We start from the raw sequence: 17,048 nt of genomic DNA, 5'->3' as shown, positions 1-17,048 counted from the left end.
TTACTAGTAGAAAGACAGTTCAGAAACGAAACTGAAACTGATTTTTTGTTTACCGAGGATTCCCAGCATGACGATGGGGAATATTCATGAGCATTTGAATCCATGCCAGACCCATGCTGGAGAACAACAGTTACAGGTAAGTTACCTGTTCCTTCCACAACCTCTGAATCTGCGACCCTGGTTAATCTTGACATGGCGAAACAACTTTTTCAGGGTCTTTATAGTCCTCCTCTGGGGTGGACGCTAACCCTACTTTAGGTTCAGACCACCAGGCCAATGCTGCTACTACATGCTCCCCTGTCACAGCCGGCCAATTATCTCTCCCTCTTGATGGCCATAAGGTTTTGCCCCACTCGGCTTTGGGGGATCGCACTATGGCATTCAGAGCAGTGGGGGATCTCTAAATTCCCAATACTCTAAACCCTGCTCAATTAAAGCCATCAAATGGGGGTCCCATTAATGGGCAGGAAAGATTTCCGTTGGGTCCTCATCCAACTCAGAAAAGGACTATTTTACGGGGCACAAGGGGCCCTGACTCGGAAGTTGATCCATTATACTAATTTACTAAGAATATTGCAGATTCACTTCCCCAATCTTTGGGGAAAAAGAATCCGCTAGAGATCCTACAATCTGTTAGTTTCTGGGGTCATGACATGCCCATATGCCTGAATCGAGGGAATAATTTGAACATTTTACATCAACTCCCACAACTGTCTCTGATCTCTAGCTATGAACTAGAAAGTATCTATTTCCCTTCTAAGGATCGTGCGGATCTCAGCAATATTGTTTTGAAATCAAGAGTGGTATTGGACCTAGTATTGGGACAAAAAGAGGGCCAGATGGAGCTTGGCTTTGAAATAACTGTTAAAACCTAGTCCGCTGTCTAGTATGCATGGAGGATCTGAGGAGTATAGGGGAAATCTGACTATGGTCTACCACCCGGAGAGGCTCTCACAGCCTCAACGGAGGCATTTTACGGCCCAAAACCATGGAGATGCTAGAAACTGGGCCCAGGTTACCTCTGGCCTGTGGAAATGAGCTCTGCCCTATGAGTCTGGACCCGGCAATAAATAATATGGTCTCTAATAAATTGACTCTTTTGTCCTGGAATACTAGGGGAAATGTACATCTCCTGACAAATACTGATACAGTAGCTATGATTAATGGATCAGATTGCTTCCATCTACAGGAAACCTGGCTGCTCTCTTCTCCCTTTATTAATGGTTACGAAATCTATTCTCAAAATGCAAAACCTAGTTTGGGAGGGAGAGCATCGGGGGGGTCTTCTTATTGCAATAAGAGTTTCTCTTAGCCTTAGGAGTGTGGTTATCTTGGACACGCCATTTGGTATTCTAGCATTGGAGACAGCTTCCAGCGATGGCCTGTTCAATATTCTTATGATTAACATCTATTGGCATCGAGGTCTAGCTGCTCTCGAGCCTTTTCTGGAAAGTTTAACTGATCTGGTCCTAGCTTGGAGATCTGCCAATACCAGGGGGAAAGTGATCTTGGCAGGTGATTTGGATTCTTATTTTTCCATATCGTCTGATGCCAACTATGGGGATCTGGGGCAGGATCTGGAGGATGACAACCGGAGGGGACAGAAATATGCTTGGGGCAGATTGTGGAATCTCTCTCTGCAATCGGTGGGTCTGATATGTCTGAATGGTTTCTTTGACTCTACCCACCTTCTTCACCTTACCTGGCACAGAGGTCTGTCAACCTCTACTATAGACTGTCTTTGTAGATCACTCCCTGCTTTCTCTTTCCTCTGGAGTCCAGGTTTCTTTTAACCCTTGGAGTGATCATGGGTCTCTGTCTGTTTCTTTTTGTCTTATAACTAAGAAGTTGCCCACTGGGGGACCACGACATTTAAAAACTTTGGGTCAAGGTACTGGGGTACGTTGGTCGCCGGTAAATATTAATCTTCTTAATCATCAACTCCTTTCTTCACTTAACCACACTTCGCTCCTGTGGAAACAAGTTGCCTTTAATACTCAACACTTTGATAGCTTCCTGAATGCTCTTCATAGTAGCATCTATGATACACTCAGGAAGGGTAACTCAAAAAGAGTCCGTGTCCACAGGTTTGATCAGTAGCTGGCTAGTGAAAAGCTCCATGTAGTAAACTTATCAGAGAAACCTGTCTCCTTGATATTGACCTGGACAATAAAAAAGCTAAAATCAAATCTATACGTCAAAAATACAAAAACTATTGCATAGCAAGAAAATCTAGTCTGCTGCAAAATGATGCATAGCTTATTCTACGAGTTTTGGTTAAAAGGGATCTCAGGGCTTTCTGGGCTCTTTTCATTTCAAGATCCGGCCTTGGCTATTGATCAATTGAATGCCATCCCGGAGATCCAATGGGTAGATCATGAAACCGAGCTCTTTGGTAAAGGGGAAGAGGGCTCGGAATAATCTCCAACTTGGGAGGATGCACCCAATATCAGGTGGGAGCCCGTTATTGACTATTAGACAATACTTCGGCTAATCGTCAAAGCTATGAAATCTAGGGCTCCTGGCCCTAATGGCCTGACGAATAATACACTAAAGCCGAACCGGTTATTTGTGCAAAGCTACTCTGCATGTTATTTAAGGATATAGTAAACACAGGCAGTGTACCTATTAGCTGGCAGACTGCCCATATTGTTCCCATCTTTAAGAGAGGTCAGCGGACTCTGGCTAAGAACTACAGACCGATCTCTCTTAATGATGCGGATTGTAAGCTTTTTGCTTCTCTGCTTCTATCCCATCTCAATGTTTGGATCAAGGAGAACCATATTTTACCGAAACATCAAACAGGATTCAGGGCTGGCCATTCAACTAATCTAAATGGCTTTATTCTATCGGCTTTACAAAGCTCAACATGGGGAAAATTTGGTGGTACTCTCTATGTCGCCGCAATCGATCTGTCAAATGCCTTCAATTTGGTTATCAGGTCACGCCTCTGGGCTAAACTATCAAAGTGGGGGCTCCCGGCAGGCCTACTTATTTTAATTATGGCCATGTTTGAGAACTCAGGGGTCCATATAAGGATCGATTTAGAGGGAACCCTCTCTAGAAGAATAAGGACACGCATTGGGGTCAGACAGGGCTGTTCTTTGGCTCCATGTCTTTATTCTTTATCTGGCAGATGTAGGGGAGTTTCTTGGAGATGCAGGTTTGGTGAATGCAAAACTGGGGGATCTCAGGCTCTCATGGCTGGCATATGCTGATGATTTCCTTCTCTTTAATCAGGCCGAAGTGGGCTTGCAAAGACTTATTTGCAAGTTTGAAGAATGTGCTCCACTAAATGGGTTAAAAGTTAACCCGAGTAAAACCCGCATGTTGGTCTTCTCTAAGGGGGGAAAAAAGGGAATAAACAAGTGTGGAAAATTGGCGGTGAAAACATTGTGTGAGCACATAAAATAGTCTATCTGGGATTTCTTATTTTCCCCAACCTTCGGTTGCTGAACTCAGACGATCGCTCAGATACAAAGCCCTCCCGCTTATTTCAGACTATCAAGCTGGATAACCAGTATGGTAGGTTCTCCTTTAAGCCAGTGGTAGATTTCTTTGAAGGAAAGGTCGTTCCAAAATTAATATATGGTATGGAACTCCATTACCTGGATATCCTGACTTTTTGGGACTCCCTTGAGGGTATTTTTTGGAGAAAGGTTATGAAACTTCCCAACAGTATCCCTACAGTGGCTATAAGGTTTGAACTGGGTCTAGTGTCTCTGCGAGCCAAAATCCTCTGGCTGGTTTTGGCACTTTTTTCTTCTTTGCTGTGCCCTAAATATGATACGCTCTATGGCGATGTGGGTAAAATTCTCTTCTCACAGGGATCTCTGGATCGAAACACATTTATTCTAAAATTCTGAGATCTCTGTGACAAGACTTTATTAGATCTGTCTACAGATAGGGATACTCTGTTGACCAATCCGAACAAGGTGAAAGAACTCCTTTACTGTTCTGATTGGAATAACACCTTGGAAAAACCTCATTCCTATCCATCTCTCTGTGACCTAAAATGTGATCATAGGAAGAGAGGTTCCTTGTCTTTTATTTTGACACAATTCCCCAATCGCTATTATCGTTCCCTCCTTCTGAAACTCAGATGGAATATCTTGCCCACTAAGGAGGTTCTATTTAGAAGGACTGTAATTAATAATTTGGATCTCCTCTGCCGCTTCTGTCATACTCCAGGGGTTATTGAAACTGCCCGCCACATCTTTTTAGACTGTGCAGCACTGAAAGGACTAAGGGCACTTTATTTGGGCAAATTTAATACTTTGGGACTTCTGGGGGCAGAAATATTTATCTGGTCAAGTTGTCTTTCAATATCTAATGCTACAGAGGGACATGCGTTTGCAGGATTCATCAAATCTTTAGATCTTTCTGCACCTTTGTGCAGACCTACCTGTTTGATGTATTCCTATTTACTCACCCTAGCTGTCTGCTCAATGAATGTACTGTATTTTTATATATAATCTGTCATCTATGTTTGCTTGTTATGCTGTGACGTATGAAATTGGAACTTATTTTGATCTTAACTGGGCACTGATTTTATTTGCTCTGTTTAAATTTTTAAAGGACTTTAGGGCTATGCTGTATTTACAATTTATCGATATATATATTTCTGAGGCTTGTGGAATCTGCTTAGATCACATGCTGTGCATAGGCCGACATCTAGTGGAAGCTGCAGAGTATTAGTTTGTTTTTTGAAACTCGAAAATGGGCGTCGACACAGGGCGTGCCAGTAATACTATCCCTAGTGTGACGTCCACTGTACCCATGATCCCTCACGCGTGTAGGACCCCCAGATTGCTTTTTTTCCGCCTTACTGGTCGGAAGCATTTCGCGGAGTTCCCTGGCTTTCAGCCATTTTGCAAAAAATCAATATTAATTTCTCTGTTCTTTCACTCCCACATCGAGACATCGAAGATCGACGCTGGTCCGAAGAACAAACAACCGTCGAGAGCTGCACGACAGACTTTGGGCCTCGGAAGGCCGCTGGCCTCGGCCCAGGCCTTGGAAGGCCTCTGGCCTCGGCCCGGGCCTTGGAAGGCCTCTGGCCTCGGCCCGGGCCTTGGAAGGCCTCTGGCCTCGGCCCGGGCCTTGGAAGGCCTCTGGCCTCAGCCCCCGCAGGTAGGGAGAGTGGGGGGTGGAAACATACTCTACACTCTTATTATTATTATTTCCTACACACACCAGCCCGCTGCCATAGGTGCATATGGAGAGCACTCCATTTTTAATTTTGCCCCAAGTGCAACCGCAAGTATCCTTGGGTTGACAAACACGCCACCTGTAACCTCTGCTTGCCGAGCGATTACCCCGAGGCGAACTGCAGAGCGTGTAGCCTGTTCAAGGCGAAAACACTAAAGGACCGCTCGACCAAACGTTGGGCCCACCACGCCAGGCAACTCGAGGCCATGGAAGCGGAGGGTGCCTTCAGTGATGGCAGCGATGCTGTACTTTCTGACGGCGCGGGCACAGAGGTGTCGAAAGACGCCCACCCGGCGACACAAGTGCTACCCACACCACTACTACACATAAACACTCTAAATCCAACCGAGACTCGACACACGTGTCGAGTTCTCGGAAAGAGGCACAAAGAGAGCGGTCCACAGAATCTGGGCGTTCCAAGTCGAGATCGCTGCATGACACAAGGCAACCATCCACAGTTGCCAAGAGTGCCTCACTTCCCCAAGTCACGGAGGTATGTTCGTCAGAAGACGAGTCCGAGAGGGCGCTAGAGGGCCATCCAAGATGGCCGCTTAGGTCAGAGCTCCCTCGCAGCCCCGCATCAATCCTGGCTAATCCTACGGATCCGAGCACCACAGCCCCCCTGTTTCCCGGTACATGAACTCCTGAAGTCCCCGGCGGCGCCACCTCGAAGTCTCGAGCGAAATCGGAGCTCTCGACCCGAGACGCGGCCCGAGAGGCCCGGCTGCCGTGACTAGCGGGGTCGACCACTTGGCCCCGTGCTCCACAGGCTGAGCCTCCCCACTGTAGACTCTGACGCACCCCCCCCGGGCAGCCCACGAGACGGGGGGCCAATATCCTGGCGAGGAGTCGACGGCGGCCGGGGAGAACCGGCGTGGGTCCCTGTTCGCCGTCATCCCCCCGCCGGAAGCCATCGCCGGAGCGGAGGAGTCGGACGTGAGACAGGCTCCTGCAGATCCGGCACCCAGCCGCACAACAAGAACCGCCCACACCCACCGGGCGGAGACCAGGCGGCGTCGGCCGGAGGGGTCGGCCCGGGGCCCTGGCGGGTAGGGAGCGGTGGGGTAACAGCGTTGTCCCCCCCCCTTCTTCCGCCTCTGGGACCGGGTGACCGCCGTACCAGCAGCGGCAGAGCTGACCAAGCGGCACCTCCCAACTCACGGACGACCTGATCCCCTCTATCGCAACCATCACACTGCCCTATACTCCGAGCCCCCGGAACCAAGAGGAGCCGGCAGAAAACCACTGTAAACATCTCTCGTCAAGGGCCAGCGCAGCATCGAAACAGCCAACCCCCCGGCTCACAGCGAACATCCTATATCAGCCTCCAGGAGGGCCGCGCTAGCAGTGCAACCCGGCGGCTGCCTCGACCTCACCACCGGCAGCCAAGATGGGGAAAAGCGACAAATCGCAGAGGAAGCTAAACTTTGAGAGCGGTCTGACCCCCAGAGCCCCCCACCAACCCGAGGAGCAGGCGGCACCGTCGGAATGCCCCCACCAGGAAGGAACGACAGAAAACCCCTTTGAAATTAAAGAAATCCTCCTCGACCTAAAAGCAGGGATCGGCAGCCTGAGTAACAAAATGGACGGCCTCGCGTCCAAAGTCGATCTGATGCAACACCGCATGGACTCCCAAGCCGAACGCCTAACCGAGGTGGAGCAGAGGGTGTCAAATCTCGACGACAGCTCGGAAACCCTTACAAACAGAGTACTACAGCTGGAATCACAAATGAAACTAACAGCCGCCAAGTGCGAGGACCTCGAAGGTCGGTCGAGGAGGAATAACCTCCGGATAGTCGGGGTGAGAGAACATCAAATGCAGGGGAAAATGGAAGACTTCGTGGAAACCTTATGCATTACGTTGTTCGGCCGCGAGGCCCTTTCTCGCTTATTCATAATCGAGAGAGCCCACAGGATTCCTGCAACAAGACCAGCACCAGGGGCCCCTCCGAGACCCATAATAGCGAAGCTGCTAAACTACAGAGACCGTGACTCCCTTCTCCGGCTCGCCAGGGAGAAAGGCGATCTGAGTCATGATGGAGACAAAATCCATTTTTACCCCGATTTCTCCCCGGCAGTCCAAACACAAAGGAGAACATTTACAAGCGTTAAACAGAGGCTCCGCAACAGCCAACTGCCATATTCTATGCTCTACCCAGCACGCTTAAGAGTCCAGCACGAGGGAAAGGTCCACTTTTTCCAAACCCCAGAGGAGGCAAATCTGTTCCTCGACCGCCTGGGGCTCCCGGATCAGAATCAGGCTCGCCCCAGACCACAAAGGGATAGAATCCCCAGGAACCCTCCTTAAACGGGTGGATGCGGTGGAGCATAAGACCCGACACAGCTGAATTGAGTGGGCCGGATCAAATACAGCGGCACAAGTCGGGGCTGGGACACTTGGGAGGCCCCAGGCACCCCCAGCGCAGCTACCGTTAAGTTATCGTTAGCCTGAGTGGGGTCGGCCTGCCGAGGAGTGATTCCCGCGTACCGGCATGGCGACCCCTAAGGCCGAGTTTGTTCTGGGTGGGGTAAGTTGGAACCTCCCGGTGGGCATGTTCGTGGTTGCCCACCCCTGGGAGAACTACGTTACGGGCCAGTTGGGGATTGCCCGAAGTTCGAGTATTACAAAGTTGATAGAGGAATCCAGCGCCGACAATTCCTGTTCGTCCCGCACGCTGCCTGCCCCCTACCAGACGCCGTCCTCTCCGTTGCACTGTGACCCCCAGCCGCTACACACAGACCCGGTTAGCGGCTCCCGCTCAACCAGAACGCAGCTGCCCGTTGACCTGGTCACGGGACCTGAAATAAATGCAAAGCCGCCCCGTTCAACGTCCTAACATGGAACATCAGAGGGGGTAACATCCCAGCTAAATCTAGGAAAATCCTACACTATCTCAGACGACATGAGGTAGACGTGGCAATGATTCAAGAGACACATTTCACGCCGACGAGTGGCCGCCTGTGGGCCAAAAGCTGGGGCTGTCACAGATACTTCTCGTCTTACTCCACATACTCGAGGGGCGTTGCAATCCTCATACACAGGCGGCTCAACTTCCGGCTACTACACACTGCAAGGGACGAAGAAGGCAGAGCACTTCTGGTGAATGGCATCATCGCCGGTCAGAAAGTGACCTTTGTCAACTCATATGCCCCGAATGTGGATGGCCATAACAACTTCAGCTGGGTGATGACACAGCTCTCCGCGCTCGGCCCCACCACGGTCGTGTGGGGCGGAGACATGAACACAGTTATGGACCCTGCGAGGGACAGATCTTCAGCTAAACATCAACCAACTTCGAAAGCTGCTAATCAAATAATGGAAATCTGCAAGGCATTTGACCTACACGACACATGGCGAATCTCCAATGGCGAAAGGCGTGAATACACCTTTCACTCTACAGTCCATAACACAAGCTCCCGAATCGACTACTTTTTCACCTCAACCAATAGCACTCTGATATGTGGCCAGTGCCTCATCCACCCGAGAACACTCTCAGACCACTCACCAATTTTCCTCAAGCTTCAGCCAACCAGCCCCACCCCGCCGCTACAACGCTGGCGCTTCAAGCAGGGATCACTACAGGACGAGGTTTTTGCCTCAGAATTAAGAGAAGAGATAGACGTGTTTCTACAAGCTAACCTGGGCTCAGTCCCTTCAGCAAGCATGATTTGGGAATCCTTTAAATGTTTTATCAGAGGTGTCTGCCTCGCCAAAGAAAACGGCATTCTCAAACTCATCAGGGGCGAGCTCGCAAGCTGTGAAAAAAAACTAAAACAGCTCGAAACCCAGAACGTGAACAACGATGACCCTGTAGCTGCAGCGACACTGAGGACAGAATTGCAGAAATTCAACGACACGGCGGAGCGCGAGGCGAAATTTCTCCAACGCCCCAACCAAATCCGCCAATATGGCGAGGGCCAGAAACCAGGTGCCTTACTGGCAAATCTAATCAAAGCTGACAACAAACAGTCCCAAATCGAAGAGATCAGAACCAGCCAAGGGGTAGTGGTCCACACTGACGAAGAGATAGCGGAGGAATTCGGCACATTCTACCAAGACCTTTACAGTGCCAAGCTGCCGAAAGACTCGCACCTCCCCCTGGAATACCTGGAAGGCACTGAGCTCTACTGGGTCGAACATCACCTACGGGAACCTCTGAACGAGCTAATCTCACAAGAAGAGATCAAAGAAACCATAAAGGCACTACCGCCCTCCAAAGCTCCAGGCCCGGATGGTCTAACGGGAGAATTCTATAAGGCCTTTGCAGAACCCCTGGCTCCATTGCTGGCAGCAGTGTACGAGGAAGCGCTTGAGCTTGGAACCCTACCTCCAACTTCCCGCCTGGCCAACGTCGTCCTTTTGCACAAATCAGGAAAGCCCCCAGACAATTGTGCATCTTATCGCCCGATTTCCCTGCTCAATTTGGACAATAAAATCCTTGCTAAGATTCTGGCGAATAGACTGTTGCCCCTGATGCCCGCCCTAGTGCTAGCTGACCAAGCTGGTTTCATACCCGGCCGCAATACGACCTTCGGCATCCGGAGAATGTTTGGAATCATAGAGGCACTAGACCCCTCGGACCAGGCAATAGCGGTCCTACTTGATGCAGAAAAAGCATTTGACTCCGTGGAGTGGCCGTTCATGTTCATGGTCCTCACCAGAATGGGGCTGGGAGCCCGCTTTATCAAACTGGTTTCTCTCCTGTACACCAACCCACAGGCCACCATCATAGTGGGCAAAGCAAAATCAGCAGCAATAAACCTACAGCGCGGCACGAGGCAAGGATGCCCCCTGTCGGCGCTAATCTTCGCTCTGGTAATGGAGCCACTAGCTTCCAACCTGCGGGAACGGCGCCAACAAATGGGGCTCACTATCGGCCCACACAAACTCATTGTATCCCTATATGCCGACGACGTTGCACTATTTATAAGAGATCCTGAGGCTAACCTGAACCCGGTCATGAGGGAAGTCATCAAATTCGGGGCCTCCTCCGGACTGAAAATCAATCACTCAAAATCAGTCGTCTTCCCACTGACCAGGGACACGAGGCAATTCGCTGACGACTTCGGACTTGAGTGGAAATCCTCGAGGGTACGATATCTTGGCATCCAACTGTCACTGGACCCACTGGAGGTATTCCGAGACAACTATGAAGAGGTGTTAAGGTCTCTCCAAGACAAGATCGCACGCTGGAAGACACTCCCACTGACACTTTGGGGTAGGACCTCTCTAGTCAAAATGGTAATGCTGCCAAAACTGCTGTATCTCTTCAACAATATCCCGCTGTTACTGCCACAATCCTTCCTGAAAAAGCTGAAAACCCTGGTTCTGGATCTACTGTGGGCTGGGAAGCCGGCCAGAGTGGCATACACGACGCTGACACTCCCCGTGTCTAGCGGTGGTCTGGCACTACCAGACATGGAAAAATACTTCTGGGCAGCCCAGGCTCAGTACCTTAGCCACTGGTACGCAAAGCAAATGATTCGCCCCCATGTACAGGTCGAGAGGGCCTTGGCAACGCCCAACTTCTTGACCGCTGTGGTGTTTGGTCGGCTTCCCGTCCCCAATCGCACAATGAACGTAATGCTCACAACATACAAGGTTTGGAGGTCGCTAGCTAACAAACTGGGGATACAGACAAGATACTCCCCCCTCTTGCCAGTCAAGTATATTCCTGGAATCCCCTTGACATCGGAGAGTGTGTTTCACCAGTGGGTCGACAAACTGCAGATACGATCCCTCGGAGACCTATTCACAGAGGAGGGCTTTCTGACCCCTGAACAGGCCAAACAGAAAGGGGGTAATTCGGCCCTAGACGTGTTCCTCTACTTCCGGACCCGATACACTCTGCAGACCCACCTGCCTGGTTTCCCGAGGCAACCACCGACTTGGCAACTACTACATGATGTCATTCAAGCTCAGGGAGAGGGCAGGCTGGTGTCGCTAATCTACAAAGCGCTGACCACCGGATCACCCAACGTGAATGCAAGAGCGAAAACGAGATGGGAACGGGCACTATCCACAAGTATATCGGAGGCCGACTGGTGTCACATTCTGAAGCAAACTCAAAAAATTTCACTTAACACCCGGCTCAAGCTTATTCATTTTCATTTCCTCCACCAAACCTACTATACGCCGGAAAAAGCTAACAAGCACCATCCCGAAGCCCAGGCAGAGTGCAGGAGATGCGGGACTCTATCAGCGAACTTTATACACCTCGCATGGGAATGCCCGGAGGTAGCCCCATTCTGGAACCGTGTGTTGGACACGACAGCCGCAATTGTCGGTGAAACGATACAACCCCGATGCACAGCAGCGTTGTTGGGGATGACGAGATTGCTGCCCATGCCGTCAAGGAAGCTGACCGGACTCCTACTAACACTAGCTCGCAGAAGAGTCGCCATGGCGTGGGGCCGCGGCCCGCCACCATCGTACACTGCATGGCGGAAAGATGTGCTTTATTGCCAGGACACAGAAACTGATTTCATAAAATGCTTACCACTTCACGCTCGCCCGCCCGACATATGGGGCCCGCTAATATCCTTTCTAATAAGTGAGGCCGACACCACCTCCTCAGTGGACCCGTTGGTCACCGGGAACACACCCTGATACTGTTTTAACTCAGACTCTTGAGATCTTCCACTGGTTCACCAGAGGGACGAAAATATGGGGATGCAGCGGGGGCGGAGGGGGGAGTCGCTGAGGGAGGCGGGGAGGTCGGGGCACTGGTTGAAGGCGTAAAGTTAAAGCCACCCTAATGTGGGTGAGAAGTTGTTTGTTGTGTCGAAAGACCAAAAATAAAGGTTTTAAAAAAAAGAAGACGAGTCCGACCTCAACCCCCAGGCCGCACACCAGGAGTCGGTTCCGGCAGCCCACGCCGTGTCTGCCTCTGAGTCCCAACGTGCATACTCGGTAGAGAGAGAGTGTACCCCCGAATCTCCACACCAGGCGTCGAATAGCTCAGAGAAGGTGAAAACATCAGGGAAACACACTTCTTCTCAAGGGGAAGGGGGTAAACAGCAGAAAAGGTCTTCTCAACCTACTTCTGCACCACAGACACATAGGGAAAAACAGAAGTCTTCAGATAAACAAGAATCCAGGACCGTTCTAGAAGAAAAGACTTCTCAGGAAGTCGTCATTCCCAGCTCCAAAGAATGGAGCAGTGAAGAAATAGACAGGGTTAAGAGGAGAATGTCTTCCCTGGCTGATTTTTACTCTAAAATCACGGAACATTTCCTCAGCTATACCCCAGATAACGCTACTCCTTCAGGATCCAGAGACCCTCAGCTCCCTAGTAAAAAACCTCGGTTTGGGACTCCAACTCAGGGCCTGGGTTCAGACCCCTTCTACATACAACCCTACCAACAGTATGGTGAAGATCCTCAACAGTATGATGAGGATGCAGATTTAGTAATGTTGGATGACCAAACGGGGGTTGATTATTATGGAGATGACGAGTGCCAAGATGGGGAGGAGGAAGACATCATAGAGGTCTACAGGATAGACTCTCCTGTTAGCAAAGAACCTCAGGTTACCGACTCCAGTAGATAACCAGCCCCTCCTAAATGAGGTCTTGTCAAAAGCTGCAGAGCGTTTCCGCATAGACACTCAAGGGGCGCACGAAGAGAGGGACTTTGCAGAAGAACTAGTAGGAGAAAAAAAGACCCATTGCTCAAGCCATCCCAATTATCAAGTCCATCCAAAGGAGAATTGATCCTTCCCTTCTCACTCCTAATCTCACCAGGGCCGTAAACCCCAGAATCGAGAAATTGTTCAGGGCTGCCCAGTCAGACCCACTTTACTTAAGGGGTCAACTGAAGCCCGACTCCTTGGTAATTACAATCACCAGAAAGAGAGCGGGGACTCCTCTATCATCATCATCATCTGAGGCCCCTCCAGACAAGGAGAGCAAGAGAATTTACAGGTTGGGAAGGAAGGTAGCCTCCACTTCCTCGTACCAAGAACGGATTACCAACACCACCACTCTGCTGGCAACTTATCATTGCCACCAGTGGGAGCAGGTAGCTACCCTCATTGACTCCGCACCGGAACCACTAAAGGGTCAGTTGACCCAGATCGCGTCGGAGGGGAGAGCCGTGTCCGGGTGCATCCTTAAGACAACCTTTGACGCCGCAGACGACGCTGGCCGGCTCATAGCAGAGAGCACTGTCATTAAGAGGCATGCGTGGTTAAGACAGTTAGGTTTTAAACCCGCAACACAGGCATCCCTAATCGACATGCCGGTGGAGCCTAATCTTCTGTTTGGCAAAGCGGTTGAGGACGCATTAAAGACTGCCAAAGACGAGTATGATACTCTGAAGCCCCTGGGACAATTGACAAATAAGCCCCCTAATCAAAGAGGAAATAGTAATTTTCGTCGCCCCACAGCCAAAATTCCCAAAGGGGTTCCAATTATACACAGGGACAGGGTACATCATGGGGTAACAACCAGCAGACTACCCAGAGTTACGGCAGAGGAAACAAAAGGAGCCGTGGTAGAGGTAGAGGCAGCCCCAGCCGAGGCGGTACGCCTCCCGCAAAGCAGTGACGTTCCGCTCAGGGTCCCTTCTCTAGCATCCCCAGTAGGGGGGCGCATTTCCAACTTCACCCAAGCATGGGAAGGGATCACATCAGACAGATGGGTGCTGTCGACGGTGTCCGCAGGATACTGCATCGAACTGCTCGAGCACCCCCGAAACCACCCTCCACGACAAAAAATACATTCCCTGGACCACCAAAAGATCCTCCTCGAGGAGATTGTCAATCTTCTAGCAAAGGACGCGATAGAACTCGTCTCGGGCAACCAGGTAAACACGGGTATTTATTCAACTTACTTCCTTGTGCCAAAAAAAGATTTGCCAATGCGTCCAGTGGTAGACTTACGCCCTGAAAACAAGTATGTCAAGCCCCAAAAATTTCGCATGACTACTCTCCAAGAGGTACTCCCCCTCCTAAAAAGGGAGGATTACATGGCAACATTGGACATGAAAGATGCCTATTTTCATATTTCCATGTTCGCAGCGCACAGAAGATTCTTGCGCTTCAAGATGGACAGTCAGCACTACCAGTTCAAGGTGCTACCCTTCGGTATAGCCTCGGCTCCAAGGGTATTCACCAAGGTATTGGCGGTGGCAGCGGCACACCTACGCAGGGAGGCAATCCGAGTGTACCCTTACCTGGACGACTGGCTCATCACGGGGGAGACCCGAGTAATTTGCAGATCAAACATTCAAAGGACGATCGACCCCCTCTTCCAATTGGCTTTCTCTATCAATGAGAAAACATCAAGCCTGGTGCCAAGCACCTCCAAACAGTTCCTAGGAGCTGTCCTAAACACTCAAGAGGGGTTGACCTTTCCATCAGAGGAAAGAATTCGGAATCTACTACTGCAAATTCCTCTATATAAGCTCGGTCGTCGGAGGAGGGTGCGCAAAGCGATGCGTTTGCTAGGCATGATGGCATCATGTATTTACCTGGTCTCCCACGCGCGTCTGCGCATGCGACCCATGCAGGAATGGTTGGCGAAACAGTGGTCTCAGGCAAGCGGTCAGTGGGACGATCTAGTGGTCGTTTCGCCAACACTTGTACAAAGTCTTCACTGGTGGACAAGAGAGAACCTGTCAAAGGGGAAACCCTTTTACGATCCGGAGATACAAGCTGTACTAACTACAGACGCGTCCCTATCAGGGTGGGGAGCACACCCCCTCCACCACAGTTCAGGATCTCTGGTCTCTCAGTGGCCAAGAATCATATCAATCTTCTAGAGCTTCTGGCAGTCTTCAGAGCGCTTTGAGCGTTCGAACCCCACCTGTTGAACCTGTCAGTACAGATCCTAACAGACAGTACGACAGCAATGTTTTACATAAACAAACAGGGAGGGACTCGTTCGCCAAATCTGTCCAGGCTTGCTCAGAAAATGTGGACATAGGCACTCAGACGGAACATTTATCTGTCATCTCAGCATGTTCCAGGGGATCTCAATTCACTAGCAGACGTGTTAAGCAGAGATCCCCTCCCAGAAGAACAAAGAGGTCGTAGAAGACATCTTCTCACAGTGGGGTTTCCCCACTACAGACCTATTCGCCACAAGCAAAAACAGGCAATGCCCAGGATTTGCATCCAGGTTCCCCCAACCACACTCCAAGGGGAACACCCTGTGGATGAACTGGTCAGGGATGTTTGCCTACGCTTTTCCACCAACCCCTCTCATGAGGAAGGTGGTCAACAAGATGCACAGGGAATCGATGACGCTCATCCTAGTTGCTCCCATGTGGGCGAGGAAACCGTGGTTCCCACACTTACGCAGACTAGCGGTGTGCGAACCCATCAGACTCCTGTGCTGGTACAACCTACTGTCCAAGCACCAAGGTCAAACAGTGCATCCTCAACCCAGCTCAATGAACTTGGCAGCATTGCTCCTGAAGTCATAGAGTTTGGACATCTCAACTTACCACAGAGATGTATGGACATCCTAAAAGAATCTAGGAAACCTAACACAAGGCACTGTTACTTTGACAAATGGAAAAGATTCGTTATCTGGTGCCAGAATAAGCAAATCAACCCGGTTGATTGCACTCCTTCCAACATTGTCACATACATGCTTCACCTGCTGGATGCAGGGTTGGTATTTAACTCACTCAAGGTACACCTGGCGGTGCTGTCGGCCTACACCACATCCCATAACAAGGTTTCGTGGTGGAAAGTACCAGTGGTTAAAGCCTTCATGGAAGGGGTAAAGAGACTCCACCCTCCAATTTCAAGCCCACCACCAGGATGGGACCTTAATGTGGTGCTTGCTAAGCTCATGGGCCCACCCTTTGAACCCATGCATAAAGCCAGTCTCAAACACCTGACCTATAAAACTGCCTTCTTAGTAGCCATTACATCCATATGAAGGGTCAGTGAAATTCAGGCTCTGTCAGTGCAGGATCCTTTCTTTACTGTTCATAAGGATAAACTGGTTCTACGAACACACCCTAGGTTCTCACCTAAATTCATTTCTAAATTCCATGTTAACCAGTCCATTGAGCTTCCGGCCTTCTTCCAAGAACCCAGAAGCTCTGCTGAGGTGAAACTACACACTGTAGATGTGCGAAGAGCGGTCCTCTACTACGTAGACAAGACCAGGCCGCTAAGATAAACAGGCCAACTGTTTGTCTCCATAGCTACAGGCAGAGAGGGAGATTGCGTCTCTAAAGGTGCCATCTCGAAGTGGATAGTCAATTGTATCTAGCTATGTTACTCCCTTTCTAAAAGAACTTTGCCTTTTACGCCAAGAGCCCACTCTACTAGAGGCACTGGGGCCACTCTGGCTATCATTGCAAATGTACCCCTCGACACCATTTGCAAAGCAGCTACATGGAGCTCTATTCACACTTTTACTCCGCACTACTGCATTGACACTCATTCCAAAACAGATACTCAAGTGGGACAAGCGGTTCTAAGACATTTATTTGCTCATGACCCTTCTCACATCCCACCTCCTTCTTCTAACACTGCTCGCTAATCTATACACAGCATGTGATCTAAGCAGATTCCACAAGCCTTAGAAGGGATACGTTACTCACCTTAATCGTATTTCTGATGCTTGTATCTGCTTAGATTCACATGTGCCCGCCCTTCCTCCCCTCTGAGAGAAGGCACATGGATGCTTGTAGTCTTATCTTTCTATCTATCTGCTTGGATAATCTGTACTCAAGCTACTCCTCATGCTACCTCATGTCAGAATAAATACAATCTGAGGGTCCTACACGCGTGAGGGATCATGGGTACAGTGGATGTCGCACTAGGGATAGTATTACTGGCACGCCCTGTGTCGACGTCCATTTTTGAGTTT

At 50.1% G+C, this 17,048-nt stretch overlaps 1 protein-coding gene across 1 annotated transcript in view; it reads left to right on the top strand.

The window, feature by feature from the left end:
• The window catches only part of COP1 (COP1 E3 ubiquitin ligase), a 1,876,694-nt gene that overhangs the window by 89,044 nt on the left and 1,770,602 nt on the right, over window positions 1-17,048 (top strand). The window lies entirely within an intron of this gene.

Source organism: Ambystoma mexicanum, chromosome 1q, assembly GCF_040938575.1.
Source record: "Ambystoma mexicanum isolate Mex_15411 chromosome 1q, UKY_AmexF1_1, whole genome shotgun sequence".
Classification (NCBI taxonomy): domain Eukaryota; kingdom Metazoa; phylum Chordata; class Amphibia; order Caudata; family Ambystomatidae; genus Ambystoma; species Ambystoma mexicanum.
The sequence above is the reverse complement of the archived record's forward strand: the minus strand, read 5'-3'. Positions and strand labels throughout refer to the sequence as shown.